We start from the raw sequence: 10,955 nt of genomic DNA, 5'->3' as shown, positions 1-10,955 counted from the left end.
AGTTTAATTACACTCAAATACACTACAAGTTTAGTTTTTCTGCATCAGGGTGATCAAATTAAGATCCTACATCTGTACAGAGTTTATGTCTTTATCTGAAAAGGGCAGTTTGAGTTATTAGCAATAACATTGCAACTGTCAGCTGATGTAAACCTCTGTGATTGGATGTTATAGACTCCCATACATATCCCCATGTACAATTATGTGTACAGATGTAGGATCTTAATTTGATCACCCCCCACTGCAGAAGAACTTTCCAGCAATGCAGGAAATGTAAAACTTGTAGTGTATTTGAGGTTTAAAAAGGCTTCTGAAGTTTGTAATTTACACTTAGAAATTTCAGACTTGAGTTTTCCTTACGAAAAATGTAGTAACCCCTACAAAAATGTCATTAATTATAATTCACATAATAATTCACATTTTCTGTTGCTGCAGGAATATTTTCCTGCTGTAGTAAACTGGCTCAAATTAAGATCCTACATATGTACGTGCAAATGTACTTGGTGAATAAAGGTGATTGTGATTCTACAAAGGTTGAGTCTCTAGATTCCCTTGCTGCTCTGGAGAAATAATGAAATGGTTGTCATGGTGATTTAAACTGGGACCTGGTTACCTCCCAACTCTGATGTCATTTGTTACATTTCACCCTGTTGATAAAGGCAGCTACAAGGATGAACCCAGAAGACAACTCTAAATCAACACTCACTGATATTATCCTGAAATCCTTTCACTCATATTGTGGTGTCTCTTCGTTTAACAGATAGTCTATGATATTAATATTGTAGCAAACAGTGGTGCAGGGCAGTGAACCCAGGTCGCTGGTGAACAAGGAAAACACCCTATGCATCGCACAAATAGGGTTAACCCAGTATTTATTTATTTATTTTACTAGGCAAGTCGGTTAAGAACAAATTCTTATTTTCAATGATGGCTTAGGAACAGTGGGTTAACTGCCTTGTTCAGGGGTAAACAACCGATTTTTACCTTGTCAGCTCAGGGATTTGATCTTGCAGCCTTTCGGTTACTAATCCAACGCTCTAGAGCGTTGGAGCGCAGCTACCTGCCGCCCCAAGTAAGATTAACCCAGTATCAGTATTAATATTGTTAACCCAGTATCAGTATCAATAGTGTTAACCCAGTATCAGTATTAATAGTGTTAACCCAGTATCAGTATCAATAGGGTTAACCCAGTATCAGTATCAATAGGGTTAACCCAGTATCAGTATCAATAGTGTTAACCCAGTATCAGTATCAATAGTGTTAACCCAGTATCAGTATAAATAGGGTTAACCCAGTATCAGTATCAATAGTGTTAACCCAGTATCAATAGTGTTAACCCAGTATCAGTATCAATAGGGTTAACCCAGTATCAGTATCAATAGGGTTAACCCAGTATCAGTATTAATAGGGTTAACCCAGTATCAGTATTAATAGGGTTAACCCAGTATCAGTGTTAATAGTGTTAACCCAGTATCAGTATCAATAGTGTTAACCCAGTATCAGTATTAATAGTGTTAACCCAGTATCAGTATCAATAGTGTTAACCCAGTATCAGTATCAATAGGGTTAACCCAGCATCAGTATTAATAGTGTTAACCCAGTATCAGTATCAATAGGGTTAACCCAGTATCAGTATCAATAGGGTTAACCCAGTATCAGTATTAATAGGGTTAACCCAGTATCAGTATTAATAGGGTTAACCCAGTATCAGTATTAATAGTGTTAACCCAGTATCAGTATCAATAGGGTTAACCCAGTATCAGTGTTAATTAGTCCCGTGCTTCAGCTACTCAGACCCCTCACACATCCGGTCCATTCTGATGACCTCACAGACACCATACCACTTCTGACACCAATGTAGCAAACAGCTGGGCAGGGAAGTGAACCCAGGTCGCACCTGAACTATAGTATCTGAATATTGATATATTGAATTTGACTTGACCACATCCAGTCAGCTCCATTTTGTCTGATTAAACTGACACCAACCTGTCTCAGTAGTAGTAGACTGTTAGGAGTGTTTTACTGTCATTCACTATACTAACATTACACCAACCTGTCTCAGTAGTAGTAGACTGTTAGGAGTGTTTTACTGTCATTCACTATACTAACATTACACCAACCTGTCTCAGTAGTAGTAGACCGTTAGGAGTGTTTTACTGTCATTCACTATACTAACATTACACCAACCTGTCTCAGTAGTAGTAGACTGTTAGGAGTGTTTTACTGTCATTCACTATACTAACATTACATTTAATTTATCTACACACTTTACAATAATCCCTGGCAGGATTCTCACCTTGAAACTTCATTGTGATTTTTTTCTGTTCTGTTCTGTATATTCTGATGGGTGAGGCCTGAGCTGGAATGTGAAGCTAACTGAAGCTGGCTAGCTTTAGAAAACCAGTATATCAAGCCTGTATCATAGTATACCCCTCAGGCTACGTTCAGGTTTCAGCAAGAGGCAGGTATCAGCATGCCGAGTCGTAGGCGACAACCTGGGTTGTATTCATTAGTTTACTCCACAGCCAACAGTTTTAAGATGTTAAATAAAACATGAACCGTTTACTCTAAACGCTGTACAATGTGACCTAAACGGTTTCTGTTGCCAAACGTTTTGCTACGGTGGGCACTAATGAATACCACAAACTGTTTTGAGGAAGTGTAAGTTGTTGTTAGTCTCTCGAACATTATTTATTTGTCTCTCTTTCACACAACATACCTTCCTGAGTGAAAAGAGTTAACTGTAGATTATAAAGAGAACATGTTTGTTTGTTGCTTGTTGTGTTTTAAGCCTGTTTTGAGAAGACAAGTCTATAGACCTATGATACAGTACACTCTTAGAATAAAGGGTTCCAAACGGGTCCTCCGGCCGTCCCCGTAGGAGAACGCTTTTGGGTTCCAGGTAGAACCCTTCTGGCTTCCATGTAGAACCCTCTGTGGAAAGGGTTCTTCACGGAACCCAAAAGTGTTCTACCTAGTACCAAAAAAAGGGTTCTACAAAGGGTTCTCCTATGGGGACAGCCAAAGAACCCTTTTAGATTGTAGATAGTGTAGGAGCGATCACCCTGGGGCACACAGATGGGCACAGAACGAATTCACCCCACGCATCTAATTTATATCAAAACATTTTAAGGAGAGTAGGACTATTATCACACTGTCCCCCAAAAATATAATTAACTATATGAATACACACAACAATATCATCAACTATATGAATACACATAACAATATCATCAACTATATGAATACACACAACAATATCATCAACTATATGAATACACACAACAATATCATCAACTATATTAATACACACAACAATATCATCAACTATATGAATACACATAACAATATCATCAACTATATGAATACACATAACAATATCATCAACTATATTAATACACACAACAATATCACCAACTATATTAATACACATAACAATACCATCAACTATATGAATACACACAACAATATCACCAACTATATGAATACACATAACAATATCATCAACTATATGAATACACACAACAATATCACCAACTATATTAATACACATAACAATACCATCAACTATATGAATACACACAACAATATCACCAACTATATGAATACACATAACAATATCATCAACTATATGAATACACACAACAATATCACCAACTATATTAATACACACAACAATATCATCAACTATATTAATACACATGACAATTGTCGTCTTACCTTTTATCTCTCAATAGAAACAGAGTCTGAATGATCATTCGGTCGTCGAAAGTTACATTCGTTTGCTCTGCTCATTTACATATCAGGTTCTACCTGTTCTCTCTCCGAGTCCCTCTCTCTTTACAGCTCTTACAATGTGCCTTGGCAAACATTCTACAACTGTCTGGAAGTCTATTGGAGGGATGGTGGTGTTCTATTGTGTTGAGACCTGGTGACTGAGACGGCCGCGGCATATTGTGAAACATCAGCAAGTGCAGCAGTCTTCATCACTGAAGCTCCTGCCAATCATGCCCCAACAATCACCAATCACTAAGCTCTTCCCGAGCATGGTCGCAGTCTCTGCTGGTTGCAGCTCTTCTCACCCCAGGGGTAGCAGCTCCTCTCTCTCCCCAGGGGTAGCAGCTCCTCTCTCCCCAGGGGTAGCAGCTCCTATCTCCCCAGGGGTAGCAGCTCCTCTCTCCCCAGCGGTAGCAGCTCCTCTCTCCCCAGGGGTAGCAGCTCCTCTCTCCCCTAGGATGTGAAGACATTGGTGGCTTAGCTCATAGCCAGTAGGTGAGTCCGGGACGGAATTTCAACAGCTAAAACCATGAATACAACACCAGTGTATTGCCAAAAATGACTCAACAACTTCAAACATAGACTCTGACATGTCCAATGAGCCAAACTGATTAAAGTCTCTCTCTCTCTCTCTCTCTCTCTCTCTCTCTCTCTCTCTCTCACACACACACACATATCCTATTCTTCTGTTTATGTCTCTGTGTCTTGTCTGGTGTCTCTCTCCATCACCAGAATAATTGGTGAGGGTTAGGCCTACTGCAATACAACATTCAAAACATGAAAACACAACTACATAACTAGCCTGTTCAACCTCTCTTTCGTATCGTCTGAGATCGCTAAAGACTGGAAAGCTGCCGCGGTCATCCCCCTCTTCAAAGTGGGTGACACTCTAGACCCAAACTATTAAAGACCTATATCTATCCTACCCTGCCTTTCTAAAGTCTTCGAAAGCCAAGTTAATAAACAGATCACCGACCATCTCGAATCCCACTGTACCTTCTCCGCTATGCAATCTGGTTTCAGAGCTGATCATGGGTGCACCTCAGCCACGCTCAAGGTCCTTAACGATATCATAACCGCCATTGATAAAAGAAAATACTGTGCAGCCGTCTTCATCGACCTGGCCAAGGCTTTCGACTCTGTCACTCACCGTATTCTTATCAGCAGACTCAACAGCCTTGGTTTCTCAAATGATTGCCTTGCCTGGTTCACCAACTACTTTTCAGATAGAGTTCAGTGTGTGAAATCGGAGGGCCTGTTGTCCGGGCCTCTGGCAGTCTCTGTGGGGGTGCCACAGGGTTCAATTCTCGGGCCGACTCTCTTCTCTGTATACATCAATGATGTTGCTCTTGCTGCTGGTGATTCTCTGATCCACCTCTATGCAGACGACACCATTCTGTATACTTCTGGCCCTTCTTTGGACACTGTGTTAACAACCCTCCAGACGAGCTTCAATGCCATACAACTCTCCTTCTGAGGCCTCCAACTGCTCTTAAATGTAAGTAAAACTAAACGCATGCTCTTCAACCGATCGCTGCCTGCACCTGCCCGCCCATCAAGCATCACTACTCTGGATGGTTCTGACTTAGAATATGTGGACAACTATAAATACCTGGGTGTCTGGTTAGACAGTAAACTCTCCTTCCAGACTCACATTAAGCATCTCCAATCCAAAGTTAAATCTAGAATTAGCGTCCTATTTCACAACAAAGCCTCCTTCACTCATGCTGCCAAACATACCCTTGTAAAACTGACTATCCTACTGATCCTTGACTTCGGCGATGTCATTTACAAAATAGCCTCCAACACTCTACTCAGCAAATTGGATGCAGTCTATCACAGTGCCATCCGTTTTGTCACCAAAGCGCGATATACTACCCATCACTGCGACCTGTATGCTCTCGTTGGCTGGCCCTCACTTCATATTCATCGCCAAACCCACTGGCTCCAGGTCATCTATAAGCCTTTGCTAGGTAAAGCCCTGCCTTATCTCAGCTCACTGGTCACCATAGCAGCACCCACTCGTAGCATGCACTCCAGCAGTTATATTTCACTGGTCACCCCCAAAGCCAATTCCTCATTTGTCCACCTTTCCTTCCAGTTCCCTGCTGCCAATGACTGGAACGAACTGCAAAAATCACTGAAGCTGGAGTCTTATATCTCCCTCATTAACTTTAAGCATCAGCTATCAGAGCAGCTTACCGATCATTGCACCTGTACATAGCCCATCTGTACATTGCCCAACCAACTACCTCATCCCCATTTTGTAATTTCCTTTATCCTTTGCACCCCAGTATCTCTACTTGCACATTCATCTTCTGCACATCTATCACTCCAGTGTTTAGTTGCTAAATTGTAATTATTTCTCCACTCTGGCCTATTTATTGCCTTACCTCCCTAATCTTACTACATTTGCACACACTGTATATAGACTTTTCTATTGTGTTATTGACTGTACGTTTGTTAATTGTCATAAACTTCATCGTCTGAAGAGGAGAAATCATCGGACCAATATGCAGCGGGTATATTGCTCATCTTCGTATTTATTGAAGGTAAACAGACTCAAACAAAATAACGACGATAACAGTCCAGTAAGGTGCACAGACTAAACCGGAAACAACCACCCACAAACACAAGTGAAAATGAACACACTAAATATGGCCTCCAATTAGAGACAACAACCACCAGCTGCCTCTAATTGGAGGTCATTGAAAAAACACAACATAGAAAGAGAAACCTAGAATAAACATAGAAATAGAAAATATAGAACATACATCAAAACCTCGAAACACACAAAACAAACACCCCCCTGCCACGCCCTGACCAAACTACAATAACAAATAACCCCTTTTACTGGTCAGGACGTGACATTTATCCCATGTGTAACTCTGTGTTGTTTGTGTCACACTGCTTTGCTTTATCTTGGCCAGGTCGCAGTTATAAATGAGAACTTGTTCTCAACTGGCCTACCTGGTTAAATAAAGGTACATAAAATAAGAAATAACACAGAACTCTCAACTAGTTCCATCAAACAGAAAAACAACAAGAAAGCTGGATAAACACATTCAGATTTCTAGATATTGCACTTTTCTTTAGCGTTTTAGGGGTCATAGTGTCACATCCTGGCCAGTAATAGGGGTTGTTATTTGTTATTGTAGTTTGGTCAGGACGTGGCAGGGGGTATTTGTTTTATGTGGTTCAGGTTGGTTGTGTTAGTTGTAGGGTGTTTGATTTAGTATTCCCGGGTTTTGGGCACTGTTCTATGTTTATGTATTTCTATGTTCAGTCTAGTTATTTGTATTTCTATGTTTAGTTAATTGGGGGTTGAATCCTCAATTGGAGGCAGGTGTTTTCTCGTTGCCTCTGGTTAAGTAAAGGTACATAAAATAAGAAATAACACAGAACTCTCAACTAGTTCCATCAAACAGAAAAACAACTAGAAAGCTGGATAAACACATTCAGATTTCTAGATGTTACACTTTTCTTTTGCGTTTTAGGGGTCATAGGTCAGATCAGTGGTCATGGTTGTTATGCATGGACTAAAAAACAAACTTGAAACCATTTTTCTCAGATTCACTGTTTGTGTAGACTGCTCCTTGTCTTTTCTAGGGCAGTAGTTCAGGTGGCTGTTTGTGTAGACTGCTCCTTGTCTTTTCTAGGGCAGTAGTTCAGGTGGCTGTTTGTGTAGACTGCTCCTTGTCTTTTCTAGGGCAGTAGTTCAGGTGGCTGTTTGTGTAGACTGCTCCTTGTCTTTTCTAGGGCAGTAGTTCAGGTGGCTGTTTGTGTAGACTGCTCCTTGTCTTTTCTAGGGCAGTAGTTCAGGTGGCTGTGTGTGTAGACTGCTCCTTGTCTTTTCTAGGGCAGTAGTTCAGGTGGCTGTGTGTGTAGACTGCTCCTTGTCTTTTCTAGGGCAGTAGTTCAGGTGGCTGTTTGTGTAGATGCTGTTTGTCTTTGTAGGACAGTAGTTCAGGTGGCTGTTTGTGTAGATGCTGTTTGTCTTTGTAGGACAGTAGTTCAGGTGGCTGTTTGTGTAGATGCTGTTTGTCTTTGTAGGACAGTAGTTCAGGTGGCTGTTTGTGTAGATGCTGTTTGTCTTTGTAGGACAGTAGTTCAGGTGGCTGTTTGTGTAGATGCTGTTTGTCTTTGTAGGACAGTAGTTCAGGTGGCTGTTTGTGTAGATGCTCCTTGTCTTTGTAGGGCAGTAGTTCAGGTGGCTGTTTGTGTAGATGCTGTTTGTCTTTGTAGGACAGTAGTTCAGGTGGCTGTTTGTGTAGATGCTGTTTGTCTTTGTAGGACAGTAGTTCAGGTGGCTGTTTGTGTAGATGCTGTTTGTCTTTGTAGGACAGTAGTTCAGGTGGCTAACTTTGCTCTTAGTCTGCCTCCTGTCTCTCCTATCACCATGGGTACACCTTCCTGAAAACAATGACTCCATACTTTGCTGAAACCTGTTCTGCCAGATCATGTCCTTAAAGACTAGAATGTTCCAATGTGGTTACCCACAAAGATGACAAGATAGTTCACACATTCATCATCCAGGGTTACTGTCAAACATATATGTTACATTTCTGGTTTGTCCATAACTTGTTTCCTGCTTGTAGCAGGCCGTGTTTACAGAAATCCTTTTCTATAACTAGAAGTCATGTGATTTCATGAGAATATTTTTCTGCAGTGAGAATGTAATGCAAGTCAAGCTGTCCTTGGATGTATGTCAACAAGATTTATAACCAGCATTGTTAAATTAACAGTTGTAATTAAAAAAAATCAATGCTGTAATTTTCTTTATGTTAGCTAGCTTTTTATAATGTGTTGTTGTCACAGACACCAGATAGATGCAGAGAAATGTGTTGTTTTACAGGGTCAGCCATACGGCGCCCCTGGAGCAAATTAGGTGTAAGTGCCTTGCTTAAGGGCACCAACAGATTTTTACCTTGACGGCTCAGGTATTCAAACCAGCAACATATCAGTTACTGACCCACCACTCTAACCACTACTCTATCTGACTATACCAGTTACTGACCCACCACTCTAACCACTAGTCTATCTGACCATACCAGTTACTGACCCACCACTCTAACAACTAGTCTATCTGACCATACCATACAAGTTACTGACCCACCACTCTAACCACTAGTCTATCTGACCACACCAGTTACTGACCCACCACTCTAACCACTAGTCTATCTGACCATACCAGTTACTGACCCACCACTCTAACCACTAGTCTATCTGACCATACCAGTTACTGACCCACCACTCTAACCACTAGTCTACCTGACCATACCAGTTACTGACCCAACACTCTAACCACTAGTCTACCTGACCATACCAGTTACTGACCCACCACTCTAACCACTAGTCTATCTGACCATACCAGTTACTGATCCACCACTCTAACCACTAGTCTATCTGACCATACCAGTTACTGACCCACCACTCTAACCACTAGTCTATCTGACCATACCAGTTACTGACCCACCACTCTAACCACTAGTCTATCTGACCATACCAGTTACTGACCCACCACTCTAACCACTAGTCTATCTGACCATACCAGTTACTGACCCACCACTCTAACCACTAGTCTATCTGACCATACCAGTTACTGACCCACCACTCTAACCACTAGTCTATCTGACCATACCAGTTACTGACCCACCACTCTAACCACTAGTCTATCTGACCATACCAGTTACTGACCCACCACTCTAACCACTAGTCTACCTGACCATACCAGTTACTGACCCAACACTCTAACCACTAGTCTACCTGACCATACCAGTTACTGACCCACCACTCTAACCACTAGTCTATCTGACCATACCAGTTACTGATCCACCACTCTAACCACTAGTCTATCTGACCATACCAGTTACTGACCCACCACTCTAACCACTAGTCTATCTGACCATACCAGTTACTGACCCACCACTCTAACCACTAGTCTATCTGACCATACCAGTTACTGACCCACCACTCTAACCACTAGTCTATCTGACCATACCAGTTACTGACCCACCACTCTAACCACTAGTCTATCTGACCATACCAGTTACTGACCCACCACTCTAACCACTAGTCTATCTGACCATACCAGTTACTGACCCACCACTCTAACCACTAGTCTATCTGACCATACCAGTTACTGACCCACCACTCTAACCACTAGTCTATCTGACCATACCAGTTACTGACCCACCACTCTAACCACTAGTCTATCTGACCATACCAGTTACTAACCCACCACTCTAACCACTAGTCTATCTAACCATACCAGTTACTGACCCACCACTCTAACCACTAGTCTATCTGACCATACCAGTTACTGACCCACCACTCTAACCACTAGTCTATCTGACCATACCATTTACTGATCCACCACTCTAACCACTAGTCTATCAGACCATACCAGTTACTGACCCACCACTCTAACCACTAGTCTATCTGACCATACCAGTTACTGACCCACCACTCCAACCACTAGTCTATCAGACCATACCAGTTACTGACCCATCACTCTAACCACTAGTCTATCAGACCATACCAGTTACTGACCCACCACTCTAACCACTAGTCTATCTAACCATACCAGTTACTGACCCACCACTCTAACCACTAGTCTATCTGACCATACCAGTTACTGACCCACCACTCTAACCACTAGTCTATCAGACCATACCAGTTACTGACCCACCACTCTAACCACTAGTCTATCTGACCATACCAGTTACTGACCCACCACTCTAACCACTAGTCTATCTGACCAGACCAGTTACTGACCCACCACTCTAACCACTAGTCTATCAGACCATACCAGTTACTGACCCACCACTCTAACCACTAGTCTATCTGACCATACCAGTTACTGACCCACCACTCTAACCACTAGTCTATCTGACCATACCAGTTACTGACCCACCACTCTAACCACTAGTCTACCTGACCATACCAGTTACTGACCCACCACTCTAACCACTAGTCTACCTGACCATACCAGTTACTGACCCACCACTCTAACCACTAGTCTATCTGACCATACCAGTTACTGACCCACCACTCTAACCACTAGTCTACCTGACCATACCAGTTACTGACCCACCACTCTAACCACTAGTCTATCTGACTATACCATACCAGTTACTGACCCACCACTCTAACCACTAGTCTATCTGACCATACCA

General features: G+C 41.9%; 1 protein-coding gene across 1 annotated transcript in view; it reads right to left on the bottom strand.

The window, feature by feature from the left end:
• The window catches only part of LOC123740285 (E3 ubiquitin/ISG15 ligase TRIM25-like), a 159,326-nt gene that overhangs the window by 12,190 nt on the left and 136,181 nt on the right, over positions 1-10,955 (bottom strand). The gene's annotated exons all lie outside the window — the stretch shown is intronic.

This window comes from Salmo salar, unplaced genomic scaffold (assembly GCF_965601325.2).
Source record: "Salmo salar unplaced genomic scaffold, fSalSal1 ptg000152l, whole genome shotgun sequence".
Taxonomy (NCBI): Eukaryota; Metazoa; Chordata; class Actinopteri; order Salmoniformes; family Salmonidae; genus Salmo; species Salmo salar.
This window is presented reverse-complemented; position numbering and strand designations above follow the sequence as displayed.